Source organism: Oncorhynchus masou, chromosome 29 (genome assembly GCF_036934945.1).
Source record: "Oncorhynchus masou masou isolate Uvic2021 chromosome 29, UVic_Omas_1.1, whole genome shotgun sequence".
In the NCBI taxonomy this organism is placed as follows: domain Eukaryota; kingdom Metazoa; phylum Chordata; class Actinopteri; order Salmoniformes; family Salmonidae; genus Oncorhynchus; species Oncorhynchus masou.
Genome location: NC_088240.1, coordinates 461,907 through 480,259, shown reverse-complemented (window position 1 = coordinate 480,259; position 18,353 = coordinate 461,907). Strand labels below are relative to the sequence as shown.

General features: G+C 43.8%; 1 protein-coding gene across 1 annotated transcript in view; it reads left to right on the top strand.

Moving 5' to 3' along the window:
* The window catches only part of LOC135521340 (T-cell-specific surface glycoprotein CD28-like), a 66,442-nt gene that overhangs the window by 32,369 nt on the left and 15,720 nt on the right, over positions 1 to 18,353 (top strand). The window lies entirely within an intron of this gene.

The window sequence follows — 18,353 nt, the reverse complement described above, 5'->3', positions numbered from 1 at the left end:
CATTGTCATCCTGCAAGAAACCTGGTATAGAGGAGACAGACCCACTGGATGCCCTCTAGGCTACAGAGAGCTGGTAGTCCCATCCACCAAACTACCAGGTGTGAAACAGGGAAGGGACTCAGGGGGTATGCTAATTTGGTGTAGAGCAGACATAACTCACTCCATTAAATTAATCAAAACAGGAACATTCTACATTTGGCTAGAAATTCAAAAGGAAATTATCCTAACAGAGAAAAATGTCCTCCTGTGTGCTACCTATATCCCCCCACTAGAATCCCCATATTTTAATGAAGACAGCTTCTCCATCCTGGAGGGGGAAATCAATCATTTCCAGGCCCAGGGACATGTACTAGTCTGTGGCGACCTAAATGCCAGAACCGGACAAGACCCTGACACCCTCAGCACACAGGGGGACAAACACCTGCCTGGAGGTGACAGCATTCCCTCCCCCCGTACGCCCCCTAGGCACAACTATGACAACATAACCAACAAAAACGGGTCACAACTCCTGCAGCTCTGTCGCACGCTGGGTATGTACATAGTCAATGGTAGGCTTCGAGGGGACTCCTATGGTAGGTACACCTATAGCTCATCTCTTGGCAGTAGTACTGTAGACTACTTTATCACTGACCTCAACCCAGAGTCTCTCAGAGCGTTCACAGTCAGCCCACTGACACCCCTATCAGACCACAGCAAAATCACAGTCTACCTGTGTCTAACAGAGCAATACTCAATCATGAGGCATCAAAGCCAAAGGAACTGAGTAACATTAAGAAATGCTATAGATGGAAGGAATGCAGTTTGGAAACCTACCAAAAAACAATTAGGCAACAACAAATTCAATCCCTTTTAGACAATTTCCTGGGAAAAACGTTCCATTGTAATAGTGAAGGTGTAAACTTGGCAGTAGAAAATCTTAACCATATATTCGATCTATAACAGAACCATACTATCCTAGCCTGGTCCCAGATCTATAACAGAACCGTACTATCCTAGCCTGGTCGCAGATCTACAACAGAACCATACTATCCTAGCCTGGTCCCAGGTCTATAACTGAACCATACAATCCTAGCCTGGTCCCAGATCTATACCAGAACCATACTATTCCAGCCTGCTCCCAGATCTATAACAGAACCTTACTATCCTAGCCTGGTCCCAGATCTATAACAGAACCATTCTATACTAGCCTGGTCCCAGATCTATAACAGAACCATACTATCCTTGCCTGGTCCGAGATCGAAACGGAACCATACAGAACCATACCATCCTGGCCTTGGTCCCAAATAACAGAACCATATATCCTTGCCTGGTCCGAGATCAGAACCATACTATCCTAGCCTGGTCCCAGATCTATAACAGAACCATATATCTATCCTGCCTGGTCCAGATCTATAACAGAACCATACTATCCTAGCCTGGTTCATGATCTATAACAGAACCATACTATCCAAGCCTGGTCCCAGATCTAAAACAGAACCATACTATCCTATTCCGTCCATGATCTATAACAGAACCATACTATCCTAGCCTAGTCCCAGATCAATAACGGAACCATACCATCCTGGCCTGGTCCCAGACCTATAACAGAACCATACTATCCTAGCCTGGTCCATGATCTATAACAGAACCATACTATCCAAGCCTGGTCCCAGATCTATAACAGAACCATACTATCCTAGCCTGGTCCCAGTTCTAATAACAGAACCATACTATCCTAGCCTGGTTCAAGATCTATAACAGAACCATACTATTCCTGCCTGGTCCCGGAACTATAAGAGAACACTACTATCCTTGCCTGGTCCCAGATCTATAACAGAACCATACTATCCTATTCTGGTCTGAGATCTAAAACAGAACCATAATCTCCAAGACTGGTCCCATATCTATAACAGAACCATACTATCCTAGCCTGGTCCCATATCTATAACAGAACCATACTATCCTAGCCTGGTCCCAGATCTATAACAGAACCATACTATCCTAGCCTGGTCCCAGATCTATAACAGAACCATAATATCTTAGCCTGGTCCCAGATCTATAACAGAACCATACAATCCTAGCCTGGTCCCAGATCTATAACAGAACCATAATATCCTAGCCTAGTCCCAGATTTATAACAGAACCATACTATTCTAGCCTGGTCCCAGATCTATAACTAAACCATACTATTCTAGCCTGGTCCCAGATCTATAACAGAACCATACTATCCTAGTCTGGTCCATAATCTATAACAGAACCATACAATCCTTGCCTGGTCCCAGATCTATAACGGAACCATACTATCCTAGCCTGGTCCCAGATTTATAACAGAACCATACAATCCTAGCCGGGTCCCAGATCTATAACAGAACCATATTATCCTAGCCTGGTCCCAGATCTATGACAGAACCATACCATCCTACCCAGGTCCCAGATCTTTAAAAGAACCATACTATACTCGCCTGGTCCCAGATCTATAACAGAACCATACTATCCTAGCCTGTCTCAGATCTATAACAGAACCATACAATCCTTGCCTGGTCCCAGGTCTATGACAGTACCATACAATCCTAGCCTGGTCCCAGATCTATAACAGAACCATACAATCCTAGCCTGTCTCAGATCTATAAAAGAACCATACTATCCTAGCCTGGTCCCATATCTATAACAGAACCATTCAATCCTAGCCTGGTCCCAGATCTATAACAGAACCATGCGATCCGAGCCTGGTCCCAGATCTATAACAGAACCATTCTATACTAGCCTGGTCCCAGATCTATAACTAACCCATACTATCCTCTTCTGGTCCCAGATCTATAACGGAACCATACAATCCTACCCAGGTCCCAGATCTTTAACAGAACCATACTATCCTGGCCTGGTCCCAGATCTATAACAGAACCATACTATCCTGGCCTGGTCCCAGATCTATAACAGAACCATACAATCCTAGCCTGGTCCCAGATCAATAACATAACCATACAATCCAAGCCTGGTCCCAGATCTATTACAAAACCATACTCTCCAAGCCTGGTCCCAGATCTATAACATAACCATACCATCCTTGCCTGGTCCCAGATCTATAACAGAATCATACTATCCTAGCCTGGTCCCAGATCTATAGCAGAACCATAATATCCTTGCCTGGTCCCAGATCTTAATATCCTTGCCTGGTCCCAACCATACTATCCTAGCCTGGTCCCAGATCTATAACAGAACCATACTATCCTTGCCTGTCTCAGATCTATAACAGAACCATACCCCCATATCTATAACAGAACCATACAATTCTTGTCTGGTCCCAGATCTATAACAGCACCATACTATCCTAGCCTGGTCCCAGATCTATAACAGAACCATACTATCCTAGCCTAGTCCCAGATTTATAACAGAACCATACTATTCTAGCCTGGTCCCAGATCTATAACTAAACCATACTATTCTAGCCTGGTCCCAGATCTATAACAGAACCATACTATCCTAGTCTGGTCCATAATCTATAACAGAACCATACAATCCTTGCCTGGTCCCAGATCTATAACGGAACCATACTATCCTAGCCTGGTCCCAGATTTATAACAGAACCATACAATCCTAGCCGGGTCCCAGATCTATAACAGAACCATACTATCCTAGCCTGGTCCCAGATCTATGACAGAACAATACCATCCTACCCAGGTCCCATATCTTTAAAAGAACCATAATATACTCGCCTGGTCCCAGATCTATAACAGAACCATACTATCCTAGCCTGTCTCAGATCTATAACAGAACCATACAATCCTTGCCTGGTCCCAGATCTATAGATCTATAACAGAACCATACAATCCTAGCCTGTCTCAGATCTATAAAAGAACCATACAATCCTAGCCTGGTCCCAGATCTATAACAGAACCATGCGATCCGAGCCTGGTCCCAGATCTATAACAGAACCATTCTATACTAGCCTGGTCCCAGATCTATAACTAACCCATACTATCCTCTTCTGGTCCCAGATCTATAACGGAACCATACAATCCTACCCAGGTCCCAGATCTTTAACAGAACCATACTATCCTAGCCTGGTTCCAGATCTATAACAGAACCATACTATCCTGGCCTGATCCCATATCTATAACAGAACCATACTATCCTAGCCTGGTCCCAGATCTATAACAGAACCATACTATCCTAGCCTGGTCCCAGATCTATAACAGAACCATACATTCCTAGCCTGGTCCCAGATCTATGACAGAACCATACCATCCTCGCTTGGTCGCAGATCTATAACAGAACCATACTATCCGAGCCTGGTCGCAGATCTATAACAGAACCATAATATCCGAGCCTGGTCGCAGATCTTTAACAGAACCATACTATCCTAGCCTAGTCCCAGATTTATAACAGAACCATACAATTTTACCCAGGTCCCAGATCTATAACAGAACCATACTATCCTAGCCTGGTCCCACATCTAAAAGAGAACCATACAATCCTAGCCTGTTCCCATATCTATAACAGAACCATACTATCCTAGCCTGGTCCCAGATCTATGACAGAACCATACCATTCTAGCCTGGTTCCAGATCTATAACAGAACCACCCTATCCTAGCCTGGCCCCAGAACTATAACGGAACCATACTATCCTTGTCTTTTCCCAGATCTATAACAGAACCATGCTATCCTAGCCTGGTCCCAGATCTATAACAGAACCATTCTATCCTGGACTGTGTACAGAGCAATAACAGAACCATACTATCCAAGCCTTCTCCCAGATCTATAACAGAACCATAATATCATAGCCTGGTCCCAGATCTATAACAGAACCATACTATCCTTGCCTGGTCCCAGATCAATAACAGAACCATACCATCCTGGCCTTGTCAAAGAAGTATTACAGAACCATACTATCCTTGCCTGGTCCCAGATCAATAACAGAACCATAATATCTTATCCTGGTCCCAGATCTATAACAGAACCATACAATCCTAGCCTGGTTCATGATCTATAACAGAACCATACTATCCAAGCCTGGTCCCAGATCTAAAACAGAACCATACAATTCTAGCCTGGTCCCAGATCTACTACAGAACCATACTATCCAAGCCTGGTCCGAGATCGAAACAGAACCATACAATCCTAGCCTGGTTCATGATCTATAACAGAACCATACTATCCAAGCCTGGTCCCAGATCTAAAACAGAACCATACTATCCTATTCCGTCCATGATCTATAACAGAACCATACAATCCGAGCTTTCCATGTTCTATAACAGAACCATACTATCCTAGCCTGGTCCCAGTTCTAATAACACAGAACCATACTATCCTAGCCTGGTTCAAGATCTATAACAGAACCATACTATTCCTGCCTAGTCCCGGAACTATAAGAGAACACTACTATCCTTGCCTGGTCCCAGATCTATAACAGAACCATACTATCCTAGCCTAGTCCCAGATCTATAACAGAACCATACCATCCTCGCCTGGTCGCAGATCTATAACAGAACCGTACTATCCTAGCCTAGTCCCAGATCTATAACAGAACCATACTATCCTAGCCTAGTCCCAGATCTATAACAGAACCATACTATCCTTGCCTGGTCCCAGATCTATAACAGAACCATACTATCCTAGCCTGGTCCCAGATCTATAACAGAATCATACTATCCTAGCCTGGTCCCAGATCTATAACAGAATCATACTATCCCATTCTGGTCTGAGATCGGAACAAAACCATACTATCCTAGCCTGGTCCCAGATCTATAACAGAATCATACTATCCCATTCTGGTCCCAGATCTAAAACAGAACCATAATCTCCAAGACTGGTCCCATATCTATAACAGAACCATACTATCCCATTCTGGTCCCAGATCTAAAACAGAACCATACTCTCCTAGCCTGGTCCCAGATCTATTACAGAACCATACTCTCCAAGCCTGGTCCCAGATCTATAACAGAACCATACTATCCTAGCCTGGTCCCAGATCTATAACAGAACCATACCATCCTTGCCTGGTCCCAGATCTATAAGAGAAACATACTATCCTAGCCTGGTCCCAGATCTATAACAGAACCATACCATCCTTGCCTGGTCCCAGATCTATAAGAGAAACATACTATCCTAGCCTGGTCCCATATCAATAACAGAACCATACTATCCTAGCCTGGTCCCAGATCTATAACAGAACCATACTATCCTTGCCTGGTCCCAGATCTATAACAGAATCATACTATCCTAGCCTAATATCTATAACAGAACCATACTATCCTAGCCTGGTCCCAGATCTATAACAGAACCATACTATCCTAGCCTGGTCCCAGATCTATAACAGAACCATAATATCCTTGCCTGGTCCCATATCTATAACAGAACCATACAATTCTTGTCTGGTCCCAGATCTATAACAGAACCATACAATTCTTGTCTGGTCCCAGATCTATAACAGAACCATACTATCCTAGCCTGGTCCCAGATCTATAACAGAACCATACCATCCTTGCCTGGTCCCAGATCTATAACAGAATCATACTATCCTAGCCTGGTCCCAGATCTATAACAGAACCATACTATCCTTGCCTGGTCCCAGATCTATAACAGAACCATACTATCCTGCCTGATCCCATATCTATAACAGAACCATACTATCCTAGCCTGGTCCCAGATCTATAACAGAACCATACTATCCTAGCCTGGTCCCAGATCTATAACAGAACCATACATTCCTAGCCTGGTCCCAGATCTATGACAGAACCATACCATCCTCGCTTGGTCGCAGATCTATAACAGAACCATACTATCCGAGCCTGGTCGCAGATCTATAACAGAACCATAATATCCGAGCCTGGTCGCAGATCTTTAACAGAACCATACTATCCTAGCCTAGTCCCAGATTTATAACAGAACCATACAATTTTACCCAGGTCCCAGATCTATAACAGAACCATACTATCCTAGCCTGGTCCCACATCTAAAAGAGAACCATACAATCCTAGCCTGTTCCCATATCTATAACAGAACCATACTATCCTAGCCTGGTCCCAGATCTATGACAGAACCATACATTCTAGCCTGGTTCCAGATCTATAACAGAACCACCCTATCCTAGCCTGGCCCCAGAACTATAACGGAACCATACTATCCTTGTCTTTTCCCAGATCTATAACAGAACCATGCTATCCTAGCCTGATCCCAGATTTATAACAGAACCATACTATCCTAGCCTGGTCCCAGATCTATAACAGAACCATACTATCCAAGCCTTCTCCCAGATCTATAACAGAACCATAATATCCTAGCCTGGTCCCAGATCTATAACAGAACCATACTATCCTTGCCTGGTCCCAGATCAATAACAGAACCATACCATCCTGGCCTTGTCAAAGAAGTATTACAGAACCATACAATCGTAGCCTGGTCCCAGATCTATAACAGAACCATACTATCTTATCCTGGTCCCAGATCTATAACAGAACCATACTATCCTAGCCTGGTCCCAGATCTATAACAGAAGCATACTATCCTAGCCTGGTCCCAGATCTGTAACAGAACCATACAATTCTAGCCTGGTCCCAGATCTACTACAGAACCATACTATCCAAGCCTGGTCCGAGATCGAAACAGAACCATACAATCCTAGCCTGGTTCATGATCTATAACAGAACCATACTATCCAAGCCTGGTCCCAGATCTGAAACAGAACCATACTATCCTATTCCGTCCATGATCTATAACAGAACCATACAATCCGAGCTAGTCCATGTTCTATAACAGAACCATACTATCCTAGCCTGGTCCCAGTTCTAATAACACAGAACCATACTATCCTAGCCTGGTTCAAGATCTATAACAGAACCATACTATTCCTGCCTAGTCCCGGAACTATAAGAGAACACTACTATCCTTGCCTGGTCCCAGATCTATAACAGAACCATACTATCCTAGCCTAGTCCCAGATCTATAACAGAACCATACCATCCTCGCCTGGTCGCAGATCTATAACAGAACCGTACTATCCTAGCCTAGTCCCAGATCTATCCCAGCCTAGTCCCAGATCTATAACAGAACCATACTATCCTTGCCTGGTCCCAGATCTATAACAGAACCATACTATCCTAGCCTGGTCCCAGATCTATAACAGAATCATACTATCCTAGCCTGGTCCCAGATCTATAACAGAATCATACTTCTGGTCTGAGATCCAAAACCATATTCTGGTCCCAGATCTATAACAGAACCATAATCCCATTCTGGTCCCAGATCTAAAACAGAACCATGGTCCCATATCTATAACAGAACCATACTATCCCATTCTGGTCCCAGATCTAAAACAGAACCATACTCTCCTAGCCTGGTCCCAGATCTATCTCCAAGCCTGGTCCCAGATCTATAACAGAACCATACTATCCTAGCCTGGTCCCAGATCTATAACAGAACCATACCATCCTTGCCTGGTCCCATCCTACTATCCTAGCCTGGTCCCAGATCTATAACAGAACCATACCATCCTTGCCTGGTCCCAGATCTATAAGAGAAACATACTATCCTAGCCTGGTCCCATATCAATAACAGAACCATACTATCCTAGCCTGGTCCCAGATCTATAACAGAACCATACTATCCTTGCCTGGTCCCAGATCTATAACAGAATCATACTATCCTAGCCTGGTCCCATATCTATAACAGAACCATACTATCCTAGCCTGGTCCCAGATCTATAACAGAATCATACTATCCTCGCCTGGTCCCAGATCTATAACAGAACCATAATATCCTTGCCTGGTCCCATATCTATAACAGAACCATACAATTCTTGTCTGGTCCCAGATCTATAACAGAACCATACAATTCTTGTCTGGTCCCAGATCTATAACAGAACCATACTATCCTAGCCTGGTCCCAGATCTATAACAGAACCATACCATCCTTGCCTGGTCCCAGATCTATAACAGAATCATACTATCCTAGCCTGGTCCCAGATCTATAACAGAACCATAATATCCTTGCCTGGTCCCAGATCTATAACAGAACCATACTATCCTAGCCTGGTCCCATATCTATAACAGAACCATACTATCCTAGCCTAGTCCCAGATCTATGACAGAACCATACCATCCTCGCCTGGTCGCAGATCTATAACAGAACCATACTATCCTTGCCTGGTCCCATATCTATAACAGAACCATACAATTCTTGTCTGGTCCCAGATCTATAACAGAACCATACAATTCTTGTCTGGTCCCAGATCTATAACAGAACCATACTATCCTAGCCTGTTCCCAGATCTATAACAGAATCATACTATCCTAGCCTGGTCCCAGATCTATAACAGAATCATACTATCCTCGCCTGCTCCCAGATCTATAACAGAACCATAATATCCTTGCCTGGTCCCAGATCTATAACAGAACCATACTATCCTAGCCTGGTCCCATATCTATAACAGAACCATACAATTCTTGTCTGGTCCCAGATCTATAACAGAACCATACTATCCTAGCCTGGTCCCAGATCTATAACAGAACCATACTATCCTAGCCTAGTCCCAGATTTATAACAGAACCATACTATCCTAGCCTGGTCCCAGATCTATAACTAAACCATACTGTCCTAGTCTGGTCCATAATCTATAACAGAACCATACTATCCTTGCCTGGTCCCAGATCTATAACGGAACCATACTATCCTAGCCTGGTCCCAGATCTATAACAGAACCATACTATCCTAGCCTGGTCCCAGATCTATAACAGAACCATACATTCCTAGCCTGGTCCCAGATCTATGACAGAACCATACCATCCTCGCCTGGTCGCAGATCTATAACAGAACCATACTATCCGAGCCTGGTCGCAGATCTTTAACAGAACCATACTATCCTAGCCTAGTCCCAGATTTATAAAAGAACCATACAATTTTACCCAGGTCCCATATCTATAACAGAACCATACAATCCTAGCCTGGTCCCAGATCTATAACAGAACCATACTATCCTAGCCTGGTCCCAGATCTATGACAGAACCATACCATTCTAGCCTGGTTCCAGATCTATAACAGAACCACACTATCCTAGCCTGGCCCCAGAACTATAACGGAACCATACTATCCTTGTCTTTTCCCAGATCTATAACAGAACCATGCTATCCTAGCCTGATCCCAGATTTATAACAGAACCATACATTCCTAGCCTGGTCCCAGATCTATAACAGAACCATACTATCCTAGCCTGGTCCCAGATCAATAACAGAACCATACAATCCTAGTCTGGTCCCAGATCTATTACAGAACCATACTATCCTAGCCTGGTCCCAGGTTTATAACAGAACCATACAATCCTACCCAGGTCCCAGATCTTTAACAGAACCATACTATCCTAGCCTGGTCCCAGATCTATAACAGAACCATACTATCCTGGCCTGATCCCAGATCTATTAAAGAACCATACTATCCTAGCCTGGTCCCAGATCTATAACAGAATCACACTATCCTAGCCTGGCCTCAGATCTATAACAGAACCATACATTCCTCGCCTGGTCCCAGATCTATAACAGAACCATACTATACTAGCCTGGTCCCAGATCTATAACAGAACCATACTATCCTAGCCTGGTCCCAGATCTATACCAGAACCATACTCTCCTAGCCTGGTCCCAGATTTATAACAGAAACATACAATCCTAGCCTGGTCCCAAATCTATAACAGAACCATACATTACTAGCCTAGTCTCAGATCAAAAACAGAACCATACAATCCTAGCCTGGTCCCAGATCTATAACAGAACCATACTATCCTAGCCTGGTCCCAGATATTTAACAGAACCATACTATCCTAGCATGGGCCCAAATCAATAACAGAACCATACTATTCTAGCCTGGTCCCAGATCTATAACAGAACCATACATTACTAGCCTAGTCTCAGATCAAAAACAGAACCATACAATCCTAGCCTGGTCCCAGATCTATAACAGAACCATACATTACTAGCCTAGTCTCATATCAAAAACAGAACCATACAATCCTAGCCTGGTCCCAGATCTATAACAGAACCATACAATCCTAGCCTGGTCCCAGATCTATAACAGAACCATACTATCCTAGCCTCATCCCATATCTATAACAGAACCATACAATCCTAGCCTGGTCCCAGATCTATAACAGAACCATACTATCCTAGCCTGGTCCCATATCTATAAAAGAACCATACCATCCTAGCCTGGTCCCAGATCTATAACAGAACCATACTATCCTAGCCTGGTCCCAGATCTATGACAGAACCATAAAATCCTAGCCTGGTCCCAGATCTATAACAGAACCATACTATCCCAGCCTGGTCCCAGATCTAAAAGAGAACCATACAATCCTAGCCTGGTCCCAGATCTATAACAGAACCATACTATCCTAGCCTGGTCCTAGATCAATAACAGAATCATACTATCCTGGCCTGATCCCAGATCTATAACAGAACCTTACTATCCTAGCCTGGTCCCCGATCTATAACAGAACCACACTATCCTGGCCTGATCCCAGATCTATAACAGAACCACACTATCCTAGCCTGGTCCCAGATCTATAACAAACCATACTATCCTAGTCTGGTCCCAAATGTATAACAGAACCATACAATCCTAGCCTGGTCCCAGATCTATAACAGAACCATACTATCCTAGCCTGGTCCCAGATCAATAACAGAACCATACATTCCTAGTCTGGTCCCAGATCTATTACAGAACCATACTATCCTAGCCTGGTCCCAGGTTTATAACAGAACCATACAATATTACCCAGGTCCCAGATCTTTAACAGAACCATACTATCCTAGCCTGGTCCCAGATCTATAACAGAACCATACTATCCTGGCCTGATCCCAGATCTATTAAAGAACCTTACCTGATCCTAACAGAATCACACTATCCTAGTCCCAGATCTATAACAGAATCACAGAACCATACTCCTAGCCTGGCCTCAGATCTATACCTGGTCCCAGATCTACCAGAACCATACTCCTAGCCTGGTCCCAGATTTATAACAGAAACATACAATCCTAGCCTGGTCCCAAATCTATAACAGAACCATACATTACTAGCCTAGTCTCAGATCAAAAACAGAACCATACAATCCTAGCCTGGTCCCAGATCTATAACAGAACCATACTATCCTAGCCTGGTCCCAGATATTTAACAGAACCATACTATCCTAGCCTGGTCCCAAATCTATAACAGAACCATACTATTCTAGCCTGGTCCCAGATCTATAACAGAACCATACATTACTAGCCTAGTCTCAGATCAAAAACAGAACCATACAATCCTAGCCTGGTCCCAGATCTATAACAGAACCATACTATCCTAGCCTCGTCCCATATCTATAACAGAACAATACAATCCTAGCCTGGTCCCAGATCTATAACAGAACCATACTATCCTAGCCTGGTCCCATATCTATAAAAGAACCATACCATCCTAGCCTGGTCCCAGATCTATAACAGAACCATACTATCCTAGCCTGGTCCCAGATCTATGACAGAACCATAAAATCCTAGCCTGGTCCCAGATCTATAACAGAACCATACTATCCCAGCCTGATCCCAGATCTATAACAGAACCATACAATCCTAGCCTGGTCCCAGATCTATAACAGAACCATACATCCTAGCCTGGTCCCAGATCTATAACAGAACCATACTATCCTAGCCTGGTCCCAGATCTATAACAGAACCATACTATCCTAGCCTGGTCCCAGATCAATAACAGAACCATACTATCCTGGCCTGATCCCAGATCTATAACAGAACCATACTATCCTAGCCTGGTCCCAGATCTATAACAGAACCATACTATCCTAGCCTGGTCCCAGATCTATGACAGAACCATACTATCCTTGCCTGGTCCCAGATCTATAACAGAACCACACTATCCTAGCCTGGCCTCAGATCTATAACAGAACCATACATTCCTCGCCTGGTCCCAGATCTATAACAGAACCATACCATACTGGCCAGATCCCAGATCTATAACAGAACCATACTATCCTAGCCTGGTCCCAGATCTATACCAGAACCATACTATCCTTGCCTGGTCCCAGATTTATAACAGAAACATACAATCCTACCCAGGTCCCAGATATTTAACAGAACCATACTATCCTAGCCTGGTCCCAGATCTATAACAGAACCATACTATTCTAGCCTGGTCGCAGATCTATAACAGAACCATACATTACTAGCCTGGTCTCAGATCAAAAACAGAACCATACAATCCTAGCCTGGTCCCAGATCTATAACAGAACCATACAATCCTAGCCTGGTCCCAGATCTATAACAGAACCATACTATCCTAGCCTGGTCCCAGATCTATAACAGAACCATACTATCCTAGCCTGGTCCCAGATCTATAACAGAACCATACTATCCTAGCCTGGTCCCAGATCTATTACAGAACCATACTATCCTAGCCTGTTCGCAGATCTATAACAGAACCATGCGATCCGAGCCGGGTCCCAGATCTATAACTAAACCATACTATCCTCTTCTGGTCCCAGATCTATAACAGAACCATACAATCCTAGCCTGGTCCCAGATCTATAACGGAACCATACTATCCTAGCCTGGTCCCAGGTTTATAACAGAACCATACAATCCTACCCAGGTCCCAGATCTTTAACAGAACCATACTATCCTAGCCTGGTCCCAGATCTATAACAGAACCATACTATCCTGGCCTGATCCCAGATCTATAACAGAACCATACTATCCTAGCCTGGTCCCATATCTATAACAGAACCATACAATCCTAGCCTGGTCCCAGATCTATAACAGAACCATACTATCCTAGCCTGGTCCCAGATCTATGACAGAACCATACCATCCTAGCCTGGTCCCAGATCTATAACAGAACCATACTATCCTAGTCTGGTCCCAGATCTAAAAGAGAACCATACAATCCTAGCCTGGTCCCAGATCTATAACAGAACCATACTATCCTAGCCTGGTCCCAGATCTATAACAGAACCATACTATCCTAGCCTGGTCCCAGATCTATAACAGAACCATACCATCCTAGCCTGGTCCAGATCTATAACAGAACCACACTATCCTAGCCTGGCCCCAGAACTATAACGGAACCATACTATCCTTGTCTTGTCCCAGATCTATAACAGAACCATGCTATCCTAGCCTGATCCCAGATTTATAACAGAACCATACTATCCTAGCCTGGTCCCAGATCTATAACAGAACCATACTATCCTAGCCTGCTCCCTGATCTATAACAAACCATACTATCCTAGCCTGGTCCCAGATCCATAACAAACCATACTATCCTAGCCTGGTCCCATATCTATAACAGAACCATACAATCCTAGCCTGGTCCCAGATCTATAACAGAACCATACTATCCTAGCCTGGTCCCAGATCTATGACAGAACCATACCATCCTAGCCTGGTCCCAGATCTATAACAGAACCATACTATCCTAGCCTGGTCCCAGATCTATAACAGAACCATACCATCCTAGCCTGGTCCCAGATCTATTACAGAACCATACTATCCTAGCCTGGTCCCAGATCTATAACAGAACCATACTATCCTAGCCTGGTCCCAGATCTATAACAGAACCATACTATCCTAGCCTGGTCCCAGGTCTATAACAGAACCATACAATCCTAGCCTGGTCCCAGATCTATAACAGAACCATACTATCCTAGCCTGGTCCCAGATCTATAACAGAACCATACTATCCTAGCCTGGTCCCAGATCTATAACAGAACCATACTATCCTGGCCAGATCCCAGATCTATAACAGAACCATACTATCCTAGCCTGGTCCCAGATCTATAACAGAACCATACTATCCTAGCCTGGTCCCAGATCTATAACAGAACCATACAATCCTACCTGGTCCCAGATCTTTAACAGAACCATACTATCCTAGCCTGGTCCCAGATCTATAACAGAACCATACTATCCTTGCCTGGTCCCAGATTTATAACAGAAACATACAATCCTACCCAGGTCCCAGATCTATAACAGAACCATACTATCCTAGCCTGGTCCCAGATCTATAACAGAACCATACTATCCTAGCCTGGTCCCTATAACAGAACCATACATTATAACAGAACCATACACCTGGTCCCAGATCTAAACAGAACCATACATCTTAGCCTGGTCCCAGATCTATAACAGAACCATACATTCCGGCCTGGTCCCAGATCTATAACAGAACCATACTATCCTAGCCTGGTCCCAGATCTATAACAGAACCACACTATCCTAGCCTGGCCCCAGAACTATAACGCCATACTATCCTTGTCTTGTCCCAGATCTATAACAGAACCATACTATCCTAGCCTGATCCCAGATCTATAACAGAACCATACTATCCTAGCCTGGTCCCAGATCTATAACAAACCATACTATCCTAGTCTGGTCCCAAATCAATAACAGAACCATACAATCCTAGCCTGGTCCCAGATCTATAACAGAACCATACTATCCTAGCCTGGTCCCAGATCTATGACAGAACCATACCATTCTAGCCTGGTTCCAGATCTATAACAGAACCATACTATCCTAGCCTGGTCCCAGAACTATAACGGAACCATACTATCCTTGTCTTGTCCCAGATCTATAACAGAACCATACTATCCTAGCCTGATCCCAGATTTATAACAGAACCATACTATCCTAGCCTGGTCCCAGATCTATAACAGAACCATACTATCCTAGCCTGGTCCCAGATCTATAACAAACCATACTATCCTAGCCTGGTCCCATATCTATAACAGAACCATACAATCCTAGCCTGGTCCCAGATCTATAACAGAACCATACAATCCTAGCCTGGTCCCAGATCTATAACAGAACCATACTATCCTAGCCTGGTCCCAGATCTATTTAACAGAACCATACTATCCTAGCCTGGTCCCAATCTATAACAGAACCATACTATTCTAGCCTGGTCCCAGATCTATAACAGAACCATACATTCCTAGCCTAGTCTCAGATCAAAACAGAACCATACAATCCTAGCCTGGTCCCAGATCTATAACAGAACCATACTATCCCAGCCTGGTCCCAGATCTAAAAGAGAACCATACAATCCTAGCCTGGTCCCAGATCTATAACAGAACCATACATTCCGAGCCTGGTCCCAGATCTATAACAGAACCATACTATCCTAGCCTGGTCCCAGATCTATAACAGAACCATACTATCCTAGCCTGGTCCCAGATCAATAACAGAATCATACTATCCTGGCCTGATCCCAGATCTATAACAGAACCTTACTATCCTAGCCTGGTCCCCGATCTATAACAGAACCACACTATCCTGGCCTGATCCCAGATCTATAACAGAACCATACTATCCTAGCCTGGTCCCAGATCTATAACAGAACCACACTATCCTAGCCTGGCCTCAGATCTATAACAGAACCATACATTCCTCGCCTGGTCCCAGATCTATAACAGAACCATACCATACTGGCCAGATCCCAGATCTATAACAGAACCATACTATCCTAGCCTGGTCCCAGATCTATACCAGAACCATACTATCCTTGCCTGGTCCCAGATTTATAACAGAAACATACAATCCTACCCAGGTCCCAGATATTTAACAGAACCATACTATCCTAGCCTGGTCCCAGATCTATAACAGAACCATACTATTCTAGCCTGGTCCCAGATCTATAACAGAACCATACATTACTAGCCTGGTCCCAGATCTAAAACAGAACCATACAATCCTAGCCTGGTCCCAGATCTATAACAGAACCATACAATCCTAGCCTGGTCCCAGATCTATAACAGAACCATACTATCCTAGCCTGGTCCCAGATCTATAACAGAACCATACTATCCTAGCCTGGTCCCAGATCTATAACAGAACCATACAATCCTAGCCTGGTCCCAGATCTATAACAGAACCATACTATCCTAGCCTGGTCCCATATCTATAACAGAACCATACAATCCTACCCAGGTCCAAGATCTTTAACAGAACCATACTATCCTAGCCTGGTCCCAGATCTATAACAGAACCATACATTATCTAGCCTGGTCCCAGATCTATAACAGAACCATACAATCCTAGCCTGGTCCCAGATCTATAACAGAACCATACTATCCTAGCCTGGTCCCAGATCTATACCAGAACCATACTATCCTAGCCTGGTCCCAGATCTATAACAGAACCATACTATCCTTGCCTGGTCCCAGATTTATAACAGAAACATACAATCCTACCCAGGTCCCAGATCTTTAACAGAACCATACTATCCTAGCCTGGTCCCAGATCTATAACAGAACCATACTATCCTTGCCTGGTCCCAGATTTATAACAGAAACATACAATCCTACCCAGGTCCCAGATATTTAACAGAACCATACTATCCTAGCCTGGTCCCAGATCTATAACAGAACCATACTATTCTAGCCTGGTCGCAGATCTATAACAGAACCATACATTACTAACCTGGTCTCAGATCTAAAAGAGAACCATACAATCTTAGCCTGGTCCCAGATCTATAACAGAACCATACATTCCGAGCCTGGTCCCAGATCTATAACAGAACCATACTATCCTAGCCTGGTCCCAGATCTATAACAGAACCACACTATCCTAGCCTGGCCCCAGAACTATAACGGAACCATACTATCCTTGTCTTGTCCCAGATCTATAACAGAACCATACTATCCTAGCCTGTTCGCAGATCTATAACAGAACCATACTATCCTAGCCTGGTCCCAGATCTATAACAAAACCATACTATCCTAGTCTGGTCCCAAATCTATAACAGAACCACACAATCCTTGCCTGGTCCCAGATCTATAACAGAACCATACTATCCTAGCCTGGTCCCAGATCTATAACAGAACCATACCATCCTAGCCTGGTCCCAGATCTATAACAGAACCACACTATCCTAGCCTGGCCCCAGAACTATAACAGAACCATGCTATCCTTGTCTTGTCCCAGATCTATAACAGAACCATACTATCCTAGCCTGATCCCAGATTTATAACAGAACCATACTATCCTAGCCTGGTCCCAGATCTATAACAGAACCATACTATCCTAGCCTGGTCCCAGATCTATAACAGAACCATACTATCCTAGCCTGGTCCCAGATCTATAACAGAACCATACAATCCTAGCCTGGTCCCAGATCTATAACAGAACCATACAATCCTAGCCTGGTCCCAGATCTATAACAGAACCATACTATCCTAGCCTGGTCCCAGATATTTAACAGAACCATACTATCCTAGCCTGGTCCCAAATCTATAACAGAACCATACTATTCTAGCCTGGTCCCAGATCTATAACAGAACCATACATTACTAGCCTAGTCTCAGATCAAAAACAGAACCATACAATCCTAGCCTGGTCCC